The 22,141-nt window shown below is 44.4% G+C and overlaps 2 protein-coding genes across 4 annotated transcripts in view; one reads left to right on the top strand and one right to left on the bottom strand.

The window, feature by feature from the left end:
* Positions 1 to 5,962, bottom strand: part of PTGR2 (prostaglandin reductase 2) — a 77,945-nt gene extending 71,983 nt beyond the window's left edge. The window contains exon 1 of the mRNA XM_077261369.1: positions 5,940 to 5,962. The gene's annotated coding sequence lies outside the window, so the exon portion shown is untranslated. The remainder of the gene's footprint in view (positions 1 to 5,939) is intronic.
* MIDEAS (mitotic deacetylase associated SANT domain protein) overlaps positions 1 to 22,141 on the top strand; it is a 144,184-nt gene that overhangs the window by 34,479 nt on the left and 87,564 nt on the right. The window lies entirely within an intron of this gene.

Raw genomic sequence — 22,141 nt, 5'->3', positions numbered from 1 at the left:
AGCCACGGGGACTCATATATGTTTGTGGAGACCGCCAAATACACTGTTAGCACCCGAGCATGCTCAGATAACACCTTATCCCAGCACATTCAATCATCACTACTAACTAGTGAAATTATAGTTGTTGCTGGGGATGTGCTGATAAGAAGCATCCTGAATGGGGACAGAATAATGGCATTACTGAGCGTTGTCTCTGTACAGTTCTATTGGCCTGAGCTGTGCATGTTTCGTGAGGAGCTGCTCCCCGCGTGTGCACACTGAATCTGTGTGTAGTACCCAGCTTCACTGACTGTGCGGCCGGAGCAAGCGCGGGGAACCACTCGTCACGGCGCATGCGCGGCTCCCCTCATCGACTGATCGAATATTCAAATCTGATGTGAGTGACGGCGCAACCCCAGGAACATTATTATTATTATTATTATTATTATTATTATTATTATTTATTGTTATAGCGCCATTTATTCCATGGCGCTTTACAAGTGAGGAGGGGTATACATAATAAAAACAAGTACAATAATCTTGAACAAATACAAGTCATAACTCATTCAAATTGCGTGGACGGCGACAACCATGACTAAATGAAATGAAGCGCACCCCTATGACTAAATGAGCAGGTACGATATAACAATATAAAGTGCTTTTTCTACATGATTAGTGCCGTCTTTAATGAGAAAAAGTGTTAGTGATGCACATTGCATCACTAACAATGCACTGGGGACAGTTTACATGCTAAAAAGAACATGACGGGTTCTCTTAAGTTCCTAAATAAAGTAAACATTTTTCTTTTAATATGTTTTTTTATATGAAAACTGGGATCCCATAGACTAATGGTGCATTGGCGCAACTTACTGAAGTTGTCCACCTTTGGGGTACAAGTCTGCAGTCACTCCTTGGTGGCTGGAGACTTGTGATGCCTCGCGTCACGTACACTGCACACTGTAGAGATTCTTCAGGCGCGGGCGGTCATGTGAGTGCAAGCATGTGATATGCATATTTACGGCCACATTTTGGCTAGATACATTGAACGAGGCTGCACCCATTTAGTCGTCAAGTGACCGCATGCAAATACCATACTTGTGGTCATGCGCTGGCCATTCCCAGTGGTGGAAAATCCTCGCAGTACATACTTGTACCCTAAGGCTACTTTCACACTAGCGTTAACTGCAATACGTCGCAAATGCGTCGTTTTTGCGAAACGCCGCATCCAGCAAAAGTTTTTGCTGGATACGTTTTTTCGTCATAGAGTAACATTAGCGACGCATTTGCGACGCATTTGCGACGCATTGCCAAACGGTGAATCCGTTTTGCGACGCTTGGGCGTATGGTAGCGGACCGTCGGGAGAAAAAAACGCTACATGTAACGTTTTTTGCTCCCGACGGTCCGCTTTTTCCGACCGCGCATGCGCGGCCGGAACTCCGCCCCCACCTCCCCGCACTTCCCCGCACCTCACAATGGGGCAGCGGATGCGTGGGAAAAATGCATCCGCTGCCCCCGTTGTGCGGCGGGGACAACGCTAGCGTCGGGGACCTCGGCCCGACGCACGGCGACGGGCCGAGCCCGACGCTAGTGTGAAAGTAGCCTAAGACTGGAGAACCTCTTTAATAAAAAACTTTGTTTATGCCAGAGGAAGACCTAAATGGCACTGCTTTCAACTCCTTTGGTGTAATATAGCTCTGTGGATTAGGCTACTTTCACACTAGCGTGGGGCACTGCACGTCGCAATGCGTCGTTGTGGATAAAAAACGCATCCTGCAAAGTTGTCTGCAGGATGCGTTTTGTCTCCATAGACTTTTATTAGCGACGCAGTGCCACACATCGTGACGGTTGCGCCGTGTTTTAGCACATCGCCGCCACAAAAAAAGTTACTTGTAACTTTTTTTTGTGCGTCGGGACCGCCATTTTCGACCGCGCATGCGCGGCCGAAACTCCGCCCCCTCCTCCCCGGACCTCACAATGAAGCAGCGGAAGCGTTGTAAAACTGCATCCGCTGCCAACGTCGGGCATTTTCTTCACAGTATGCGTCGGTACGTCGGGCCGACGCAGCGTGACGGCCCCGTACCGACGCTAGTGTGAAAGTAGCCTAAGTTTAACATATGCAGGGTACACAGATTCTTGGCTGCAATACCAGCGGCAAGCTATGATAATAAGCGCAGCACTATTTCTAGAAAAATTCTATTTTTTTATTAATTTTTTTTGCCTTGCCGTAGTTAATCTATGTGCCTACATGACTTAAGTGTTGCGTGACCTTCAGAAATTATGCAAATATAAAGCAGCAAAAAATGTGTATGTATATATATATATATATATATATATATATATATATATATATATATATATATATATATATATATATATATATATATATATATATACATACACACACTGTGTTCCAAATTATTATGCAAATAATATTTCCTCATATTTTCTCTAAATTACCTATCTGAATTGCAGTCATTGTTATTTTCCAGTCATCTACTATTCTAGTATAATTGCAATGTTTTGGAACAAACTGCCTATGAAAACAGTATCTTTTAAAAAAAAATAAACACTCAAAATGCATGTTCCAAATTATTATGCACAGTAGAGTTTTCAACCTTTTTTTATTTTATTTTGAACAAAAAAATGGTCAATTGTGAAGTTATAAGCATTATCAGCTTATTATACAAAATGAAATCAAACAGTTTTCAAGTGAAAACTTTATTCTAGGTGATGTTACATTTGCACATAGGACTCCTTGTTCGAAAGAAGCTTCTGAACTCTCTCGTCCATTGAATTTGTCAGTTTTTGGATGGTTTCTGCTTCAATTGTTTTGCATGTGGACAGAATACCCTCCCAGAGTTGTTGCTTAGATGTGAACTGCCTCCCGCCATCATAGACACTCCTTTTGATGATGCTCCAGAGGTTCTCATTGGGGTTGAGGTCAGGGGAAGATGGTGGCCACGCCATAAGTTTGCCCTCTTTTATGCCCATAGCAGCCAGAGATGCAGATGTGTTTTTTGCAGCATGAGACGGTGCATTATCATGCATGAAAATGATCTTGCTGCGGAAAGCACGGTTCTTCCTCTTGAACCGTGGCAGGAAGTGTTTTTAGAAACTCCACATAGATTAAGGAGTTCATCTTTACCCCTTCAGGGATCATAAAGGGGCCGACAATCTCTCTCCCCATGATTCCAGCCCAAAACATTACTCCACCTCCTCCTTGTTGGCGCCTTAGCCGTGTTTTCATGGGGTGTCCATCAACCAGCCATCCTCCACTCCATCCATCTGGACCATCGAGCGTTGCATGGCACTCATCGGTGAACAAAACAGTTTGGAAGTCAGTCTTCATGTATCGTTTGGCCCACTGGAGCTGATTCTGCTTGTGTGCAGTGGATAGAGGTGGTCGACAGGATGGCTTACGCACCTCTGAAGGACCCTGCATCTTGTTGTTCTGGGGACGTTGGAGGCACCGGCAGCTTCAAAAACGTGTCTGCTGCTATGACAAGGCATTTTTGCAGCTGCTCTATTAACCTTATGCAATTGCCTGTTGGAAAGAGTCCTCAATTTTTCCTTATCAGCACGCACACGTGTGTGCTGGGAATCAGCTACATACTTCTTGATTGTGCGATGATCATGATGAAGTGTCTTGGCAATGTTGATTGTAGTCATGCCTTGACCTAAATACTCCACAATTTGTTGCTTCTCAGCAGCCGACACATCCTTTTTCTTCCCCATTTTGGCCAAAAATGTAGGCTGCTTAATAATGTGGAACAGCCTTCTTAAGTAGTCTTGCCTTTATTTGGACACACCTGCCAAACTAATTTGCACAGGTATCTGCAATTGCTTTCAGTGATATAAAGAGCCCTGACACACATCACCATCAATGAGTTTAAATGACAAACAAAAAAATTCTAACCTTATCACTCCTAAACTTTGTGCATAATAATTTGGAACACAGTGTGTGTATATATATATATCATGATTTATGCAGATGTGCACCCCTATACAGGTCCTTCTCAAAAAATTAGCATATAGTGTTAAATTTCATTATTTACCATAATGTAATGATTACAATTAAACTTTCATATATTATAGATTCATTATCCACCAACTGAAATTTGTCAGGTCTTTTATTGTTTTAATACTGATGATTTTGGCCTACAACTCCTGATAACCCAAAAAACCTGTCTCAATAAATTAGCATATCAAGAAAAGGTTCTCTAAACGACCTATTACCCTAATCTTCTGAATCAACTAATTAACTCTAAACACATGCAAAAGATACCTGAGGCTTTTAAAAACTCCCTGCCTGGTTCATTACTCAAAACCCCCATCATGGGTAAGACTAGCGACCTGACAGATGTCAAGAAGGCCATCATTGACACCCTCAAGCAAGAGGGTAAGACCCAGAAAGAAATTTCTCAACAAATAGGCTGTTCCCAGAGTGCTGTATCAAGGCACCTCAATGGTAAGTCTGTTGGAAGGAAACAATGTGGCAGAAAACGCTGTACAACGAGAAGAGGTGACCGGACCCTGAGGAAGATTGTGGAGAAGGACCGATTCCAGACCTTGGGGAACCTGAGGAAGCCGTGGACTGAGTCTGGTGTGGAAACATCCAGAGCCACCGTGCACAGGCGTGTGCAGGAAATGGGCTACAGGTGCCGCATTCCCCAGGTAAAGCCACTTTTGAACCATAAACAGCGGCAGAAGGGCCTGACCTGGGCTACAGAGAAGCAGCACTGGACTGTTGCTAAGTGGTCCCAAGTACTTTTTTCTGATGAAAGCAAATTTTGCATGTCATTCGGAAATCAAGGTGCCAGAGTCTGGAGGAAGACTGGGGAGAAGGAAATGCCAAAATGCCTGAAGTCCAGTGTCAAGTACCCACAGTCAGTGATGGTGTGGGGTGCCATGTCAGCTGCTGGTGTTGGTCCACTGTGTTTCATCAAGGGCAGGGTCAATGCTTTATGGAGATGAAGATTTCATTTTTCAGCACGACCTGGCACCTGCTCACAGTGCCAAAACCACTGGTAAATGGTTTACTGACCATGGTATTACTGTGCTCAATTGGCCTGCCAACTCTCCTGACCTGAACCCCATAGAGAATCTGTGGGATATTGTGAAGAGAAAGTTGAGAGACGCAAGACCCAACACTCTGGATGAGCTTAAGGCCGCTATTGAAGCATCCTGGGCCTCCATAACATCTCAGCAGTGTCACAGGCTGATTGCCTCCATGCCACGCCGCATTGAAGCAGTCATTTCTGCCAAAGGATTCCCGACCAAGTATTGAGTGCATAACTGAACATTATTATTTGATGTTTTTTTTGTTTGTTATTAAAAAACACTTTTATTTGATTGGATGGGTGAAATATGCTAATTTATTGAGACAGGTTTTTTGGGTTATCAGGAGTTGTATGCCAAAATCATCAGTATTAAAACAATAAAAGACCTGACAAATTTCAGTTGGTGGATAATGAATCTATAATATATGAAAGTTTAATTGTAATCATTACATTATGGTAAATAATGAAATTTAACACTATATGCTAATTTTTTGAGAAGGACCTGTATATGCAATTACAATCTGCTTTGATTTGTTGCCTTTTTTTTTTTTTATATATGCATTTTCTCCTTTTTATCTGATGAAGATTTGGAGCAGCATATGGAACGCCCGCCAGGGTCGTGGGGTACCCTGTACTGGGTCCGGTACTTAAAGGAATGTGTTACAGCGGCGGCGACCTGGTCCGTGGGGTTTGAATAAAGTTTGTTCCTGACCCCACCTATGGTATTCGGTCAGGGATGACAGGCGCTGCTTAAAGGGGTCCTCAGGGGTGATGTTGTGGCAGTAGGGATGGTATGGCTTCCCATTGGTGAAGCTGGATCCCCAGGGCTCCCGGTATATAGCTAAAGCTAGTAGAAGGTGCAGCAAAAAACGGAGGACACAAGATTGCAGTCTCTTTACCTGGTTTACTGAAGAATAGGTGGAGTTAGAAGCCTTCCCTCTAGCACTGTGGTGTAATTCCTTGCTGCCCTAGGCCTCTCACAATGTTCTCACGTGTTCTCTCTGTCCTCCTTGTTGGTAGGACACTAACCCATGACAGGTGGCTCAAGCCTTTTTACAGGGTCTCTATCACGACCCGGGCTCTATGCGCCACTGTGTCTCCAGGTGTCGGGGCGGACTGGTGACATATAATCCAACTGTCCTGACGGTTTCTGTTGTGAGCCGTGGTCTTCCGGCTACCGGTGTGTGCGCTCTGTAGAGAGGTAGCCCAGTCGCAGCTGTCCTCCCCAGTTCTCACTCTCCTGTGCTTCTCCTACACGCTGTCTACAAATTGTTCAGCTTTCTCTTTCTTTTCAGGAGCTGCAGCACTTTTCGTGGCTGCACGGCCCCTCTGCTTCCTTCTCCTCTGTGTCTCTGACAGGAACTCTCTCTACTTTCCCTCCAGACCAGAATATATATAGGGGAGCCACCCACAAGCTGGATCAGAGCTCCCCTTCTGGCCTGGAGTGCGAACATGTTGCATGTTTGTGTGTACCTGATAAAGAAGATCCTTCCTTGCTTCCAAGCATGACATCACTCTCCCCGTGAGGAAAGCAATGTCACTGTCAAAACCAGGAACCTGGGGTGTCACATATACTTTTAATTGCATTTTACAAAAATGTAAAAGTATTTTTAAATGCATTTTTTTCAGGCCCCATAGAAGCCTTTAAAGAGAAAAATGCTCAGTTCAACAGTAAGCATCAATGTCCATGAATTATATCCACTTTGCTTGGACACAGTTAAATGGAGCAGATTTTCTGTATTAAAAAGAAGAAAAAATTCAGTGGTAACATGCATGGCCTTAGAGCAAATTCACAAATCAAAGATTTGTTTCCATTTTCGCATGAGTTTTGCAAAAATCTGTCCTTGTATCCAGGCAACTTTCGAAACAGAAAACACATCTGCTGCATGTGAATATTGCCTTAATATGGTGCCAAGTTGTGTTCTGTTATATCTTTTTAGTGTTTACATTGGTTGCACGTGGTGCAGATATTCCTGCAGCAGAATAATAAAAATACATTGAAAAATGTGCCCTAAATTGTGCTGAGGATTCAGAATCTGCTTCGCAGGTCACTTTATGCTCTAGAGTTTCTATGCAGTTAGTGAATAAGATTTTGCAAGAATCTTCAATACTGATACCTAAGGCAATGTATCCAGATACCTTGGCAAAGAAGGAGTGGGGAGTCACACATTTCACTCTTTACTTTGCAAAAGGTGAAATTTGCACTTTAAGCCTCAGCAAAAAAATTACGTTGTGGATCTAAAACCTACGGCTCTTCTCAATTTCTGCTGTAGATATATTTTGCAGCATGTGCATGAGATTTCTTAATCCCATGTGTTTTGCGAACACTTGTAAAATGTAGCAACTGTTCGGACTTGTTCACATGCTGCATTCAGCAGCAAACACGAATGCACAAAAAACAAAAAGCACAGTGTGTTTTCCAGTACCAGCAACATGCGCACATACTCTTAGGCCTCATTCAGATGTTAGTTTTTCTCACATATGAGAAAAAAGGACCAAATACTTTGATCACAGTGTGGTCCGAGTGTCATCCGTTTTTCTAGTACATGGAGAAAAAAAAAACATTCTCCACCTTCCCCTATGTGACAGTCCTTGAACATCAGATTGCACTCAGGTTTTTTTTTTTTATGGACTCATTGACTTCCAATGATGATTTTGATTCAACTCTTAGATCAAATAGGACATGGCTCCACGATTTTCCATGGACTGCTCCGTCCACAAAAAATCCTATATACAAGAGAAAAACAGCCTCACTCAAGTCTTTGCATTTATGTAGAAAGTTTAGTTGCTTTATTCACGTGTACAGACACCACCAACAAATTTTCCAAAGGAAAAAAAGGGTGATTGTGGACAACAGGGTTAACGTTTCGACCAGGCACGGTCTTTCTCAAAACCTCACTTTTGTCAGGAGAGTGAATAGGGAAAGTAGAAATATAGGAGGAGAGTCCCAGAAGGCAGCTCCAGGCCGAGTTAAGGGGTAGAATGTCCGTCTCATTGGTGGTGAAGTGCCTGATCGAAACGTTAACCCTGTTGTCCGCAATCACCCTTTTTTTTCTTTGGAAATTTTTTTGGTGGTGTCTGTACACGTGAATAAAGCAACTAAACTTTCTACATAAACGCAAAGACTTGAGTGCGGCTGTTTTTCTCTTGTATATGTGACTTTGGATGTCCAGCCGGCACCTCCCTTTCTGAACTTTACAGTGTGCACATTTTATTTCCCTGGATACACAAAAAATCCTAAACGTATGAATGGCCCCATAGATTATCACAGGTAAAAGTGCTGTTCGGGAAAATCAGACATCTAAATGAGGCCTAATGCAGAGAAAAATCTGTTTCATTTTCTGTATATGTGAGCATAGCTGAATATGCTGTGCATATTCTGCCTGGAAAATCAGGACAGTAAATTTGCTGCCCTCTCCATAGTCCTCCATATAGCATAATGCCCTCCCCAGAGTCCTCCATATAGCATAATGCCCTCCCCAGAGTCCTCCATATAGCATAATGCCCTCCCCAGAGTCCTCCATATAGCATAATGGTCAGCATAATGTACTCACTGTTTTTTAAAAAATATATACATTGCTCACCTCTCCTCCTCATTCCCTCCCTGCTTCAGTCTTCTGGAGCATCCGTACATTTCAGTGCAGTGGGCGTCGTGTAGTGATGCTGAGGAAGAATGACGTGAGAGGGACCCTTAGCTGACTGCTCCCTCTCTCATTACTTTCAACTGTATCACCATCCCAGGATGCCGTTACAGTTGAATGTGCAATAACAGGAGGGGGGCAGTGCTGATACTGCCACTGGGGCCCCCCATAGCTCCATGGCCCCATAGCGGCTGCGTCGCCTGCTGCCATTGGCGGTACGCCACTGCCTATAATGTATGAGCTCCACATACCTGAGCATCGTACAGTTCATGTAGTGAAATGTGGATTATTATAATGTGTTGCAGCAAAACTTTTAGCAGGTAAGTATGGGTCTCCTTTATCACATTTGTCACACACCAGTTCGTGACTCTGCACTGTGACTTGGGTGGAGCTGACTGGAGTAAAATAATTATATTTTATTGCCATGAGGATATAGGTTATGCATCAAAAAGCAATTGTCAGACTCCCTTAGTGCAGCATGTCATTAGTCTTGGCCTATGTAGAGCTGTGGTTATTGTGTAAAGTTACATTTGCAGGACACTCTTGCCGATTTGCATTGCAAACAGTTCTGCACAGAGCCAAGCCCACGGGACAAATGCCAATTGTCTGTCCTCTGACCTACAATCTCTTGTCATGTTCACTTTAGTTTATAGTTATGTTTGTGTGTCATCGCCAAGGATGAAGCAACGGAGTGTTCAGGGTAAAAATAGTCCAACTCCGACAATTGTTTCAGGAATCACAAGACGTCCTTCTGGAAAATCATTACTAATAATTGATCAATTTTTAATTGACCTGCATTAAAGTGGTGTGAGCAGTTCTTGGCTTTCTCATTCTTACAGCTTGGTGTAACTTTATTCTTATGTTAAAAAAAAGCACTTTTTTTTTTTTTTTTTTATGTAAGACTAGGTTCACCTCTGCATTTGAGTGTGTGTATATATACACACACACACACACACACATGCTCAAAAAAAAAAAAAAAAGGGGAACACTAAAATACCACATCCTAGATATCGCTGAATTAAATATTCCAGTTGTAAATCTTTATTCATTACATAGTGGAATGTGTTGAGAAAATAAAACCTAAAAATGATCAACGTACATCACAACTAATATCCCACAGAGATCTGGAGTTGGAATGATGCTCAAAATCAAAGTGGAAAATGAAGTTACAGGCTGATGCAACTTCAGTGGAAATGCCTCAAAACAAGGAAATGATGCTCAGTAGTGTGTGTGGCCTCCACGTGCCTGTATGACCTCACTACAACGCCTGGGTATGCTCCTGATCAGGCAGCAGTGTTGCGAGACCTGATGTCCCAGATGTGTTCAATCAGATTCAGGTCTGTGGAACGGGCAGGCCAGTCCATAGCTTCAATGCCTTCATCTTGCAGGAACTGCTGACACACTCCAGCCACATGAGGTCTGGCATTGTCCTGCATTAGGAGGAACCCAGGGGCCACCGCACTAGCATATGGTCTCACAAGAGGTCTGAGGATCTCATCTCTGTACCTAATGGAAGTCAGGCTACCTCTGGCGAGCACATGGAGGGCTGTGTGACCCTCCAAAGAAATGGCACCCCACACCATTACTGACCCCCTGTCAAACCGGTCATGCTGAATGATGTTGCAGGCAGCAGATCACTCTCCACGGCGTCTCCAGACTCTGTCACGTCTGTCACATGTGCTTAGTGTGAACCTGCTTTAATCTGTGAAGAGCACAGGGCACCAGTGGCGAATTTGCCAATCCTGGTGTTCTGTGGCAAATGCCAAGCGTCCTGCACGGTGTTGGGCTATGAGCACAACCCCCATCTGTGGACGTCGGGCACTCAGACTATCCTCATGGAGTCGGTTTCTAACCGATTTTGCAGACACATGCAGATTTGTGGCCTGCTGGAGGTCATTGTGCAGAGCTCTGGCAGTGCTCCTGTTCTTCCTTGCACAAAGGCTGAAGTAGCAGTCCTGCTGCTGGGTTGTTGCCCTCCTACGGTCCCCTTCACATCTCCTGGTGTACTGGCCAGTCTCCTGGTAGCGCCTCCAGCCTCTGGACACTACGCTGACAGACACAGCAAACCTTCTTGCCACAGCTCGCATTGATGTGCCATCCTGGATGAGCTGCACTACCTGAGCCACTTGTTTGGGTTGTACAGTCCGTCTCATGCTACCACAAGTGTGAAAGCACAACCAACATTCAAAAGTGACCAAAACATCAGCCAGAAAGCATTGGTACTGAGATGTGGTCTGTGGTCCCCACCTGCAGAACCACTCCTTTATTGTGTGTCTTGATAATTGACAATAATTTCCATCTGTCGTCTATTCCATTTGCACAACAGCATGTGAAATTGATTGTCAAACAGTGTTGCTACCTAAGTGGACAGTTTGATTCACTTGGAGTTATATTCTGTTGTTTAAGTGTTCCCTTTATTTTTTTCGAGCAGTGTATATATCTATAGCCCTGGCAAAAATTAAGAGACCACTGCAAAATCTTGTGTGTGTGTGTGTGTGTGTATATATATATATGTATGTATATATATAATATATATGTATGTGTATATATATATATATATATATATATATATATATATATATATATATATATATATATATATATATATATATATATATATATATACACACACACACACACACACACACACACACACACACACACACACACACACACACACACACACACACACATACATACAGTGGGGCAAAAACGTATTTAGTCAGTCAGCAATAGTGCAAGTTCCACCACTTAAAAAGATGAAAGGCGTCTGTAATTTACATCATAGGTAGACCTCAACTATGGGAGACAAACTGAGAAAAAAAAATCCAGAAAATCACATTGTCTGTTTTTTTAGCATTTTATTTGCATATTATGGTGGAAAATAAGTATTTGGTCAGAAACAAAATTTCATCTCAATACTTTGTAATATATCCTTTGTTGGCAATGACAGAGGTCAAACTTTTTCTGTAAGTCTTCACAAGGTTGCCACACACTGTTGTTGGTATGTTGGCCCATTCCTCCATGCAGATCTCCTCTAGAGCAGTGATGTTTTTGGCTTTTCGCTTGGCAACACGGACTTTCAACTCCTTCCAAAGGTTTTCTATAGGGTTGAGATCTGGAGACTGCCTAGGCCACTCCAGGACCTTGAAATGCTTCTTACGAAGCCACTCCTTCGTTGCCCTGGCGGTGTGCTTTGGATCATTGTCATGTTGAAAGACCCAGCCACGTTTCATCTTCAATGCCCTTGCTGATGGAAGGAGGTTTGCACTCAAAATCTCACGATACATGGCCCCATTCATTCTTTCATGTACCCGGATCAGTCGTCCTGGCCCCTTTGCAGAGAAACAGCCCCAAAGCATGATGTTTCCACCACCATGCTTTACAGTAGGTATGGTGTTTGATGGATGCAACTCAGTATTCTTTTTCCTCCAAACACGACAAGTTGTGTTTCTACCAAACAGTTCCAGTTTGGTTTCATCAGACCATAGGACATTCTCCCAAAACTCCTCTGGATCATCCAAATGCTCTCTAGCAAACTTCAGACGGGCCCGGACATGTACTGGCTTAAGCAGTGGGACACGTCTGGCACTGCAGGATCTGAGTCCATGGTGGCGTAGTGTGTTACTTATGGTAGGCCTTGTTACATTGGTCCCAGCTCTCTGCAGTTCTGTCATGACTCAAGAAGTGGACCCTCTGGGTCACGGCTACAGAGCCCCCGAGGGCGAGCGGACCAGATGGAACCACCCCCTATACAGGGAGTGTTTGGGACAAGCCCAAGGGGGGTGAGGCCGCGACTGCCGGAACCAAAGGGGCGACTAGTATGGGAGCCAGAGGTGGGACAGAGAATACAGGAGAAGTGGTGCCACCCAGGCGCATAGATAAGAGACTAGCCTAGGACGTTGGGTACTAACCAGTATGAAGAGGATTCACGGAAGATTGGGAGCGATGGAAACACAGGACCGGCTAGGAAGGCAGGAACACTAGGCTGGGAAGATGACTGGAGCACCGGGCAGGTACGGAGGCTGGGACACTGGACTGACACGGAGACTGGACCACAGGACTGGTACGGAGGCTGGAACACAGGACAGGTACGGAGGCTGGAACACTGGACTGGTACGGAGACTGGAACACTGGACTGGTACGGAGACTGGAACACTGGACAGGTACGGAGACTGGAACACAGGACTGGTACGGAGACTGGAACACAGGACAGGTACGGAGGCTGGAACACAGGACTGGTACGGAGGCTGGAACACAGGACAGGTACGGAGGCTGGAACACAGGACTGGTACGGAGGCTGGAACACAGGACTGGTACGGAGGCTGGAACACAGGACAGGTACGGAGGCTGGAACACAGGACTGACACAGAGGCTGGAACACGGGACTGGTACGGAGGAAGGAGACAATGAGGCAGAGCAGGGCACAGAATAAACGCAGGGAGCCTAAGAGACCAAGGGGGTACCGGCAAGGAACCGGCAAACACGATAGACGCAAAGGCGTCTAACCCGGGCAGGTGCTGGAGTGAAATACCCGATGGGCGCCGCCATATTGGGGGCGGAGCCATCGGGTCACGAACTCCCAGAGACCCGTGCGGTGCGAGAAGCCTGTCTGCGCATGCGCGGACCGGCAAAGGGACGAGCACCGAGGAAAGCAGGAGCGGAGGAGCGTCGGGAGCGCGCCGGCCGGATCGGTAAGTATGGTAGGGTGTAACAAGTTCATTCACTAGGTCCCCCCGCGTGGTTCTGGGATTTTTGCTCGCCGTTCTTGTGATCATTCTGACCCCACGGGGTGGGATTTTGCGTGGAGCCCCAGATCGAGGGAGATTATCAGTGGTCTTGAATGTCTTCCATTTTCTAATTATTGCTCCCACTCTTGATTTCTTCACTCCAAGCTGGTTGGCTATTGCAGATTCAGTCTTCCCAGCCTGGTGCAGGGCTACAATTTTGTTTCTGGTGTCCTTTGACAGCTCTTTGGTCTTCACCATAGTGGAGTTTGGAGTCAGACTGTTTGAGGGTGTGCACAGGTGTCTTTTTATACTGATAACAAGTTTAAACAGGTGCCATTACTACAGGTAATGAGTGGAGGAAAGAGGAGACTCTTAAAGAAGAAGTTACAGGTCTGTGAGAGCCAGAAATCTTGATTGTTTGTTTCTGACCAAATACTTATTTTCCACCATAATATGCAAATAAAATGCTAAAAAAAAACAGACAATGTGATTTTCTGGATTTTTTTTTTCTCAGTTTGTCTCCCATAGTTGAGCTCTACCTATGATGTAAATTACAGACACCTCTCATCTTTTTAAGTGGTGGAACTTGCACTATTGCTGACTGACTAAATACTTTTTTGCCCCACTGTATATATATGTATATATCTCTTCTAATAACCCACCCAAACGGACCCCAATATAGTTAGTGGTCAATCTACTGTTGGTTGTGTCTCTAATAGAATGGTTCACTGTCTTGCAGGAATCTTGTTCCTAAACCAAAACTCTGAATTTCAATGTGAACCCGGCCCCCTAAGTAATGTACCATATTTTTTGGACTATAAGACATAACTAGGTTTTAGAGGAGGAAATTGGAACAAAAAATATGGTCAATTCTGTACTAATATCCCCTATTCTGGTAGGCATGATCCCCCCTCATCACTATCCTGGTAGGCATGGCGCCCATCAGAAAAACGTAAAAAAAAAAAAAAACCTAAGCCATTTATACTTGCTTTCCTGTGCTCCCTCGCAGCGTCTTGTTCTGATGTCAGCAGCTGATTTATGCTTGTAAGCAGCGCATGGCAGTGACATCACGCGCTGCTTACAAGCCGAGGACAACTGTCGGAATACTCACTGCTCTCCAGCCAGGGCTGTGTGTTGAGGGCAGTAAATGCTCATTGGTCTTTAATAGTTGGCACAGTGTTAGCCGCAGCATTCCTGCAGCTGCCAGGCGTTCATGTGTGCCCGGTGCTAAAGGGAATGAATATTTACTGCATTCCACACCCATGGGAGTGGAGAGCAGTAAATATTAATTGCCTTAAGTAGCGGGGACACGCGAACGGCCGGCAGCTGCAGGAAGCCTGCAGCTGACACTGTGCCCACTATTAAAGCAAAATGTATATTCACAGCCCTCCATGCCCATGGGAGTGGAATGCAGTTATTAATTTATCTTAATCAGTGGGCACAGGAGTTAGCCACAGCCACCATCTCTTGCCTCCTGTTACCAGCTGCTCTGCCGCTTCCCCACCTCCCCATCTACAGCCAGAGCAGGTGCATCCCGACTATATAGAACTTATAGTCAGACAGCAATGATATTTATGTCTGCATGAAAGAGGATTAAATGACAACCAAGTGGACATGGTAAGACACGGCTATGATCACAAATATGAACATCTGCTCAACCAAGTAATTGGTCCATGTAAATCAGTGTTTATTTTGATCTAAATAGCAATGCCGTTAGCAGAATACTCCTGTGTGAAAGGCACACCCTGTGGGCATGATAATGAGTTACAAGGGCCAGCGTCAGCGCTATACAAACCTCGCGCATGCACATGGCTTCTATCTCACTACATTGCACCTCTGAAGCAGAATGTGTCCCGGTTGCAGAGAGGGGTACTGCACATAATAGGAAGTCTTCTGCACCCGGACACGTACACTCCGCTTCAGAGGCTCAATGTAGTGAGAGAAGGAAGCCATGTGCATGAGCGAGGTTTGTATAGCGCTGGCGATGACACTGGCGCTTGTTACTCGTGTTATCATGCCCACAGGTGCGTCATAACATGCCATGTGGGTCGACTAGTCTGGGGACATAAGGCTCCATCGACTAGTCAAATGGTTCATTTACTTTTTCTGAAGATCTTTTTGTGTTCAATGCAATGAAGTGACTGTACGGCCGGGGTCACACTTGTGAGTGCAATGCGAGAAACTTGCAGGAGTCTCTGGCATCAATACCCAGTACTGCCGCCGGCACTTGGGACTGGAGCGTTCAGCTGAATAGTAATATATGCAGGTCCCAAGTGCCGGCGGCAGTGCCGGGTATTGATGCCAGAGACTGGTGCAAGTTTCTCGCGTTGCACCCCGGCCTTAGGCAGGGAGTTTTCATATACAATTTACATAAAGACACAACTGCTTGTGGTCCGGGAGACCTGACAGGTTACCTTTTAAATTAATTTTCTGCTACTAAAAAACTGTTTCACAATTCTGTTTCGGCATTATGCGCATTGATCTGTTACTTTTTTATTAGTATTTTTAAACTTAAACCTATGGAACAGTCATAGAACATTCTGCAACTAATCTGACTTGTGTGAATAGAGCTGTATTGTGTTTGCAATCACCATATGATTACAATAGGAAGGCACTTTAATGTCAAAGGTGAAACGCCCACAGGACAGCTCATAGAGCCAGGAATTCTGCCTCCCATTATTAGGCCTTTTATTCATTTCAATGTAGGTCACTCCTTAGGAGAATGGGACTTGTAAATGATGAAATTAGTGTTTTAATAGTGCACCCTGAGAATTATCTATGTAATTAATTAGCCAAATTATAGATTATGATTGCCGTATTTAGAATTGTCTTTACTGTATAGAAGATACGGTGTATGTATGTATGTATAATGTAAAAAAAAAAAAAAAAAAAGGTTGCACTCTATCGTGCCAAAGCATGTCGAAAATGAAATACATGAAATGTGAATAGCAAAATGGCTTTTTGATCATTAGGAAAAATATTTGAGACGCTTTGCACAGAATTTGGCCAAATAGTGTGAGCCCATCAACCATAGTCAAGGTGGCCTCATTAATCTGATGGGTCCCTGACCTCCCTGTCCAAATGTGAACTCTTACCGAAGGCTAATGTCTGTATGCTTGGGTGAATGTGGACACCTCTCTCAGCAAAGCCTACATATATGGGTTGGCCGGGACCAAGTGTGATGAGATGTAATTAAAAACCAGATGGTGAAGGGAGGAGTGCTCAGTCAGTCAGCTAACATAGAAATGACAGAAAAAAGACTGGCACATCCAAACTAGTGTGAATAGGTGCATACCAGAAGCAGCTACCTCCATATATAATATACAAAAAAAGGTTGCACTCTATCGTGCCAAAGCGTACCTTGACGATGGTTGATGGGCTCACACTATTTGGCCAAATTCTGTGCAAAGCGTCTCAAATATTTTTCCTAATGTTCAAAAAGCCATTTTGCTATTCATATTTCATGTATTTCATATTCGACATGCTTTGGCACGATAGAGTGCAACCTTTTTTTGTATATTGTATATGGAGGTAGCTGCTCCTGGTATGCACCTATTCACACTAGTTTGGATGTGCCAGTCGTTTTTCTAGGAGATCTGTTTTTTGGGGTATAAAAAAAAATAACTAAAGGACACATCTGACATGAAATACCGTAGCTGTCATTTGTCAGATCTCTCTCTCCAGATTCCCCCATACAAATGGGTTGTGTTTTTTTTGTTTTGTTTGTTTGTTTTTTTTTCAATGGGTGAGAGGAGAAAAGTGATGGCAAAATTTTAGCCATTAAAATTCCAACGGAAGATGTCAGAACACATCAGATAATCATACAGGTCTGGCTTTTTTTTTTCTACCCCTGGTGGTCAGCTGTTAATGCTGGGAAAAGTCACAACAGCTCTGTCCTGAAGGTGAAGGAGGTGCCCATGCTCCACCGCCACTCCATGCATTGCCTATAGGATTTTCCAAATACAGCGCTCTACAATTTCTGGCAGTCCCATAGACAATAGAGGGGAGACCAATCATTCACACCTTCTATGCATTCGGGACAAGGCTGCAGAACCCTAATTCTTTGAATCACTGGGACCCCAGTGATCGACAAGTTGTCCCATCGATGGGGGATAACTTGATTTGTGGGGGGGGGGACTTGAATGTTTAAAGGGAACCTGTCTTGTTGTCAGATATAGCTATTGACGTGCAGATATAGCTTAACTGATCTGCAGGTTAACAGCGCTAGGGCGCAGTCAGACGGCTCTATAAATCTGACCTCTATGCACAGATTGGCCAGAAGCTCTCCTAAACTCGAGCGTGACAGAAATGCATGAAGCTGTCACGCTAGGGTTGGTAGAACCGCCAGCCAGTCTGAACATTGCGGACCAATCACGTTCAGATTTATACGTCCACCTGACTGCACCCTTATAATGTGGCCGTCCACCTTACAAGCGTAGCTCTATGGAGAAAATTAACTTTCATCTTCTCGAGAAACGCCGGCTTTCAGTCATACATGTCTGCCAGAGCGGCTACAGTCACTGCAAACCGCACTGAGTGGCAGCTGTAAGCCGGTCCCTGCACTTTGACTGACAGCTGGCTCTTCAACCCATTTGTTCCGGTTAATAACATTATCCAATGTGGCCAGTTAAGAAGTCATAATGGTTATCCATGTTTTCTAAAAATACAGGGTAAATCAAATTCTGTACAATAATTGCATAATAAATATCGTGTTACAATCTTTTTAAGGGTTTGGACTTGACATATGTTTTTGTATAATATTGAGTATTCCAGCAATTTTTTTTTTCTTCTGTTCTGTTTTTAACCTGCGCTTTACACCTCTTGGTTTCACCTTTTGGTTCATCATATATACCGCAACTATACAAAATACTGTAGAAATGTTAACCCTTTCTAGTGCTGCATATATTGCAAAGTATTGTGTGTATTATGTATGTGTGTATGTATATATGTGTGTATACATACATACATACATACATACATACATACATACATACATACATACATACATACATACATACATACATAGTAGCAATTAGTGAATCCATGTAATCCTAGTAAAAGTATATTTTGGTTCTGTAAAATGACTATTATGGAGCGTCCTCATAAAACCTTGTTGTGCAGTTCCCCTTTTATTTCACATGGAAATGTAAGACCTGACACGTGATCGTTACCATTCCGTCTGAATGTCGCAGACTGACCCTCGGCACTGATTGGCAGCAATCTATGTATTGACACTCCTGATTGATAAAGGAGAATGCTTATACTGGTGTCAGTTTATCCATACATTTCCGGGAAGTAGTACATGGGAATGTAGGGTTCTGTGTAAAAAGGTCCAGATTTGGTATTTTGCAAGGAATTCAAGTATTTACTGAAACAGACATTTAAGTGAAAAGGCAGGTCTGTTCAAGTCCAAACATTTCGAGAAGAAAACAAACCCCTAATACAAAAAAAGTATTCTACTCATGTTTTCTCCGCCACCGCGACGCGCAGCTGACTTTGTGTTAGCACATGAAATCACTGCCAGCTTCTGATTGGCTGGCGCCGGTTATTGGGGTTTTTTGTATTGCAATACTTTTCACCTGAATGTGCACCCTAGGATGCACATGCAGGTGAAACTGGCGTGGGGGGGGGGCTTCGACATGGTCACCCCCCTCTCTGTGGCCACGATTATTACGCCCGTGATTGTTCCTGAGATTAGATCAACCATGTTGCAGATTTTCTTTATCTCTTGAAGTGTACTCTAAAATAGAGAATCACCATGAATAGCAAACACTACTTGAGGCCCCGTCTCACTTAGGGCCCCTTCACACTGGTCGATTCTGCTACGATTACGACGCATTTGCGTCATATTCGACATCGCAGTACGAGCTCGTAGCCAGCGGTCACACTCTACGATGTTAACGCTTTTTCTGACGTAGTTGCGATGTGAACGTCACGCGTCGCAATCGTACGCTACCCTTCACACCGCCATAGTCCTACGACTCCGAGCGTGACGTATTACCAGCATGGGCGTGCTAAAACGTCACGCCCAATCAGGAGACAGGTATGCGGAAGCCCAACCCACGTAGTCGCATTACGAGCTCGTATGACCGCCGTCACATACTACGATTTCGACCGCCACAGCGAGACATTTACGACGAAAGAAAGTTCTGCTCTTTCTTTCACATCGTACGATGCTGGGCTGCGTCGCAAATCGTAACGCCATGTCACACTTTGCAACCTCGGAACGAGGACGGATAAACGTCACAAATCGAACGCTCGTTCAGACTTTGATTGCACAGTGTGAAGGGGCCCTTAGCGATTTACCAACGATCACGACCAGCGATATGACCTGGCCGTGATCGTTGGTAAGTCGCTGTGTGGTCGCTGGGGAGCTGTCACACAGACCGCTCTCCCCAGCGACCAACGATCAGGGGAACGAGTTCGGCATCGTTGAAACTGTCTTCAACGATGCCGAAGTCCCCCTGCAGCACCCGGGTAACCAGGGTAAACATCGGGTTACTAAGCGCAGGGCCGCGCTTAGTAACCCGATGTTTACCCTGGTTACCAAAAAAAACAAACACTACATACTCGCCTTTCGGTGTCCAGGTCCCTTGCCGTCTGCTTCCTGCTCTCACTGACTGCCGCCGTACACTGAGAGCAGAGCGCAGCGGTGACGTCACTGCTGTGCTCTCACTTCTCACTGTACGGCCGGCAGTCAGTGAGAGCAGGAAGCAGACGGCAAGGGACCTGACGGACATCAGAAGGCGAGTATGTAGTGTTTTTTTTTTTTTTTTTACATTTACGCTGGTAACCAGGGTAAACATCGGGTTACTAAGCGCGGCCCTGCGCTTAGTAACCCGATGTTTACCCTGGTTACCAGTGAAGACATCGCTGGATCGGTGTCACACACACCGATTCAGCAATGTCAGCGGGGCCTCAACGACCAAAAAAAGGTCCAGGCCATTCCGACACGACCAGCGATCTCGCAGCAGGGGCCTGATCGCTGGTACGTGTCACACATAGCGAGATCGCTATGGAGGTCGCTGTTGCGTCACAAAACTTGTGACTCAGCAGCGATCTCGCTATGTGAGACGGGGCCTTTAGACCCCTGTAGTGAAATCCTATGGCTTCCTGGGATATTTCCAGTCTTTGTGTATTTAATATAATAAAACTTTAGAAAAAAAAAAAAGTTTTATAGCAAGTAGAAAGTTACCGAAAATGTTCTGGGTTTTACATTAAATTGTGAGAAAATCTAAAAAGCTTTGTAAATATTACTTCTGGGAGTTTCCATTTCCTTCAGACCATAGCTGGGTTGCTGCTGTTCCATATTGCAGGCGCTGCAGGTGGAACAAAAGATCTGCTACACTAGTAATGTGAGGAACAAACAATGTAACTTCAGGGATTACATAATGCGCTTTGCCTCCATGGGTGTGTACAGCCAAACCAAAAACTAAATCAGCAAAAGGTTAAATAAAATGACTTTATAAGATCCATTTGTTTTGTAAATATAATGGTAGACCCACTGGGATCTTTAAACTTTAAAGGGGACACGTCATCTTGTGTGAAGATGTAATGTGACGTGATAGTATAAATTATTCCCACGGTCGTTTCTTTAGGCATTCTCATTAAATTACGGATGTATAACACCAGGATTCTTTTGTTTGAGTGCACACCATCGGCTATGGTCCTTGAGGTTATCTACAAGTGACCAATGGCCGCATGGATGGCCATTGAGTGTAATGGTTGTCCATACGACCACATGAAAAAAGTGCATTGGAGACCACATTATTTCCAGGGTGCTCCAACCTCATTTGCTATGTCGCTAAATTCTGTGCTAGGACAACATCTTTTAAACGGAATCTGTCAGCAGGTTTTTGATATTTTAGTCTGAGAGCAACAGAATGTAGGGGAAGAGACACTGATTTCAGTGATATATAACTTACTAGGTTGTGTTGCGGTTTCAATACAGTGTTTTATTAGCCGGAGATTATCACTTCAGGACTATGTGCCACGTACTTGTTAGTCCAGCTAATCCGTGTAACCCCCACCCCCGCCACTGATTGGCAGCTTGCTGACAGTGTACACAGTAAGTAGCCAGTCAGGGGTATGGGTGGGGTTATACACAGCCCAGAAGTCTTAGCTGTGCTACGTATACATCAGACAAAACAGAGATTCTATCAAAACTGCACCAAGCAGTCCAGTAAGTGACACATTGCTGGAACCAGGGTCTCTGCATCGACATCATGTTGCTCTCAGATTTCATAGCAAAAACTTGTGTAATGCTGGTGGGTGTGGACTGCGCCGATTAAGTCACATTGCTGTAATATATTGTACCAGCAGATTTGCCTACACCCAGTGGCTACAACCCACATAAAATGCACCTTTCACTTGTCAGTAGTGGGTGAGCGGAGAGGTTCTAAAAACGATGCTGAAGACGAACATTACTTATTTATTTTCCAGCCGAAATGGGTGTTTGCTGCCCCCATGTATTCAGAGGATAAAAAGAGCTGCTGGACGTAAACAGACGCACCATTGTGTTTGCTGTAAGGATCTAGCTGGCGAGAAGACAATACAGCACGCATAGATATGACATGGAGAATATCACTTTTTCACTATGAAACAACATGCTGAATAAGAAAAAAGCTGATATCTATCTTTTCTCAGGAAATCTGCAAGTGTGTGTGAGTGCGCGGGCGCATGTATATATACCTTACAGCAGTGTCGGTGTGCACATACTGAGCTTTGGAT

Source organism: Ranitomeya variabilis, chromosome 1, assembly GCF_051348905.1.
Source record: "Ranitomeya variabilis isolate aRanVar5 chromosome 1, aRanVar5.hap1, whole genome shotgun sequence".
Taxonomy (NCBI): Eukaryota; Metazoa; Chordata; class Amphibia; order Anura; family Dendrobatidae; genus Ranitomeya; species Ranitomeya variabilis.
The sequence above is the reverse complement of the archived record's forward strand: the minus strand, read 5'-3'. Positions and strand labels throughout refer to the sequence as shown.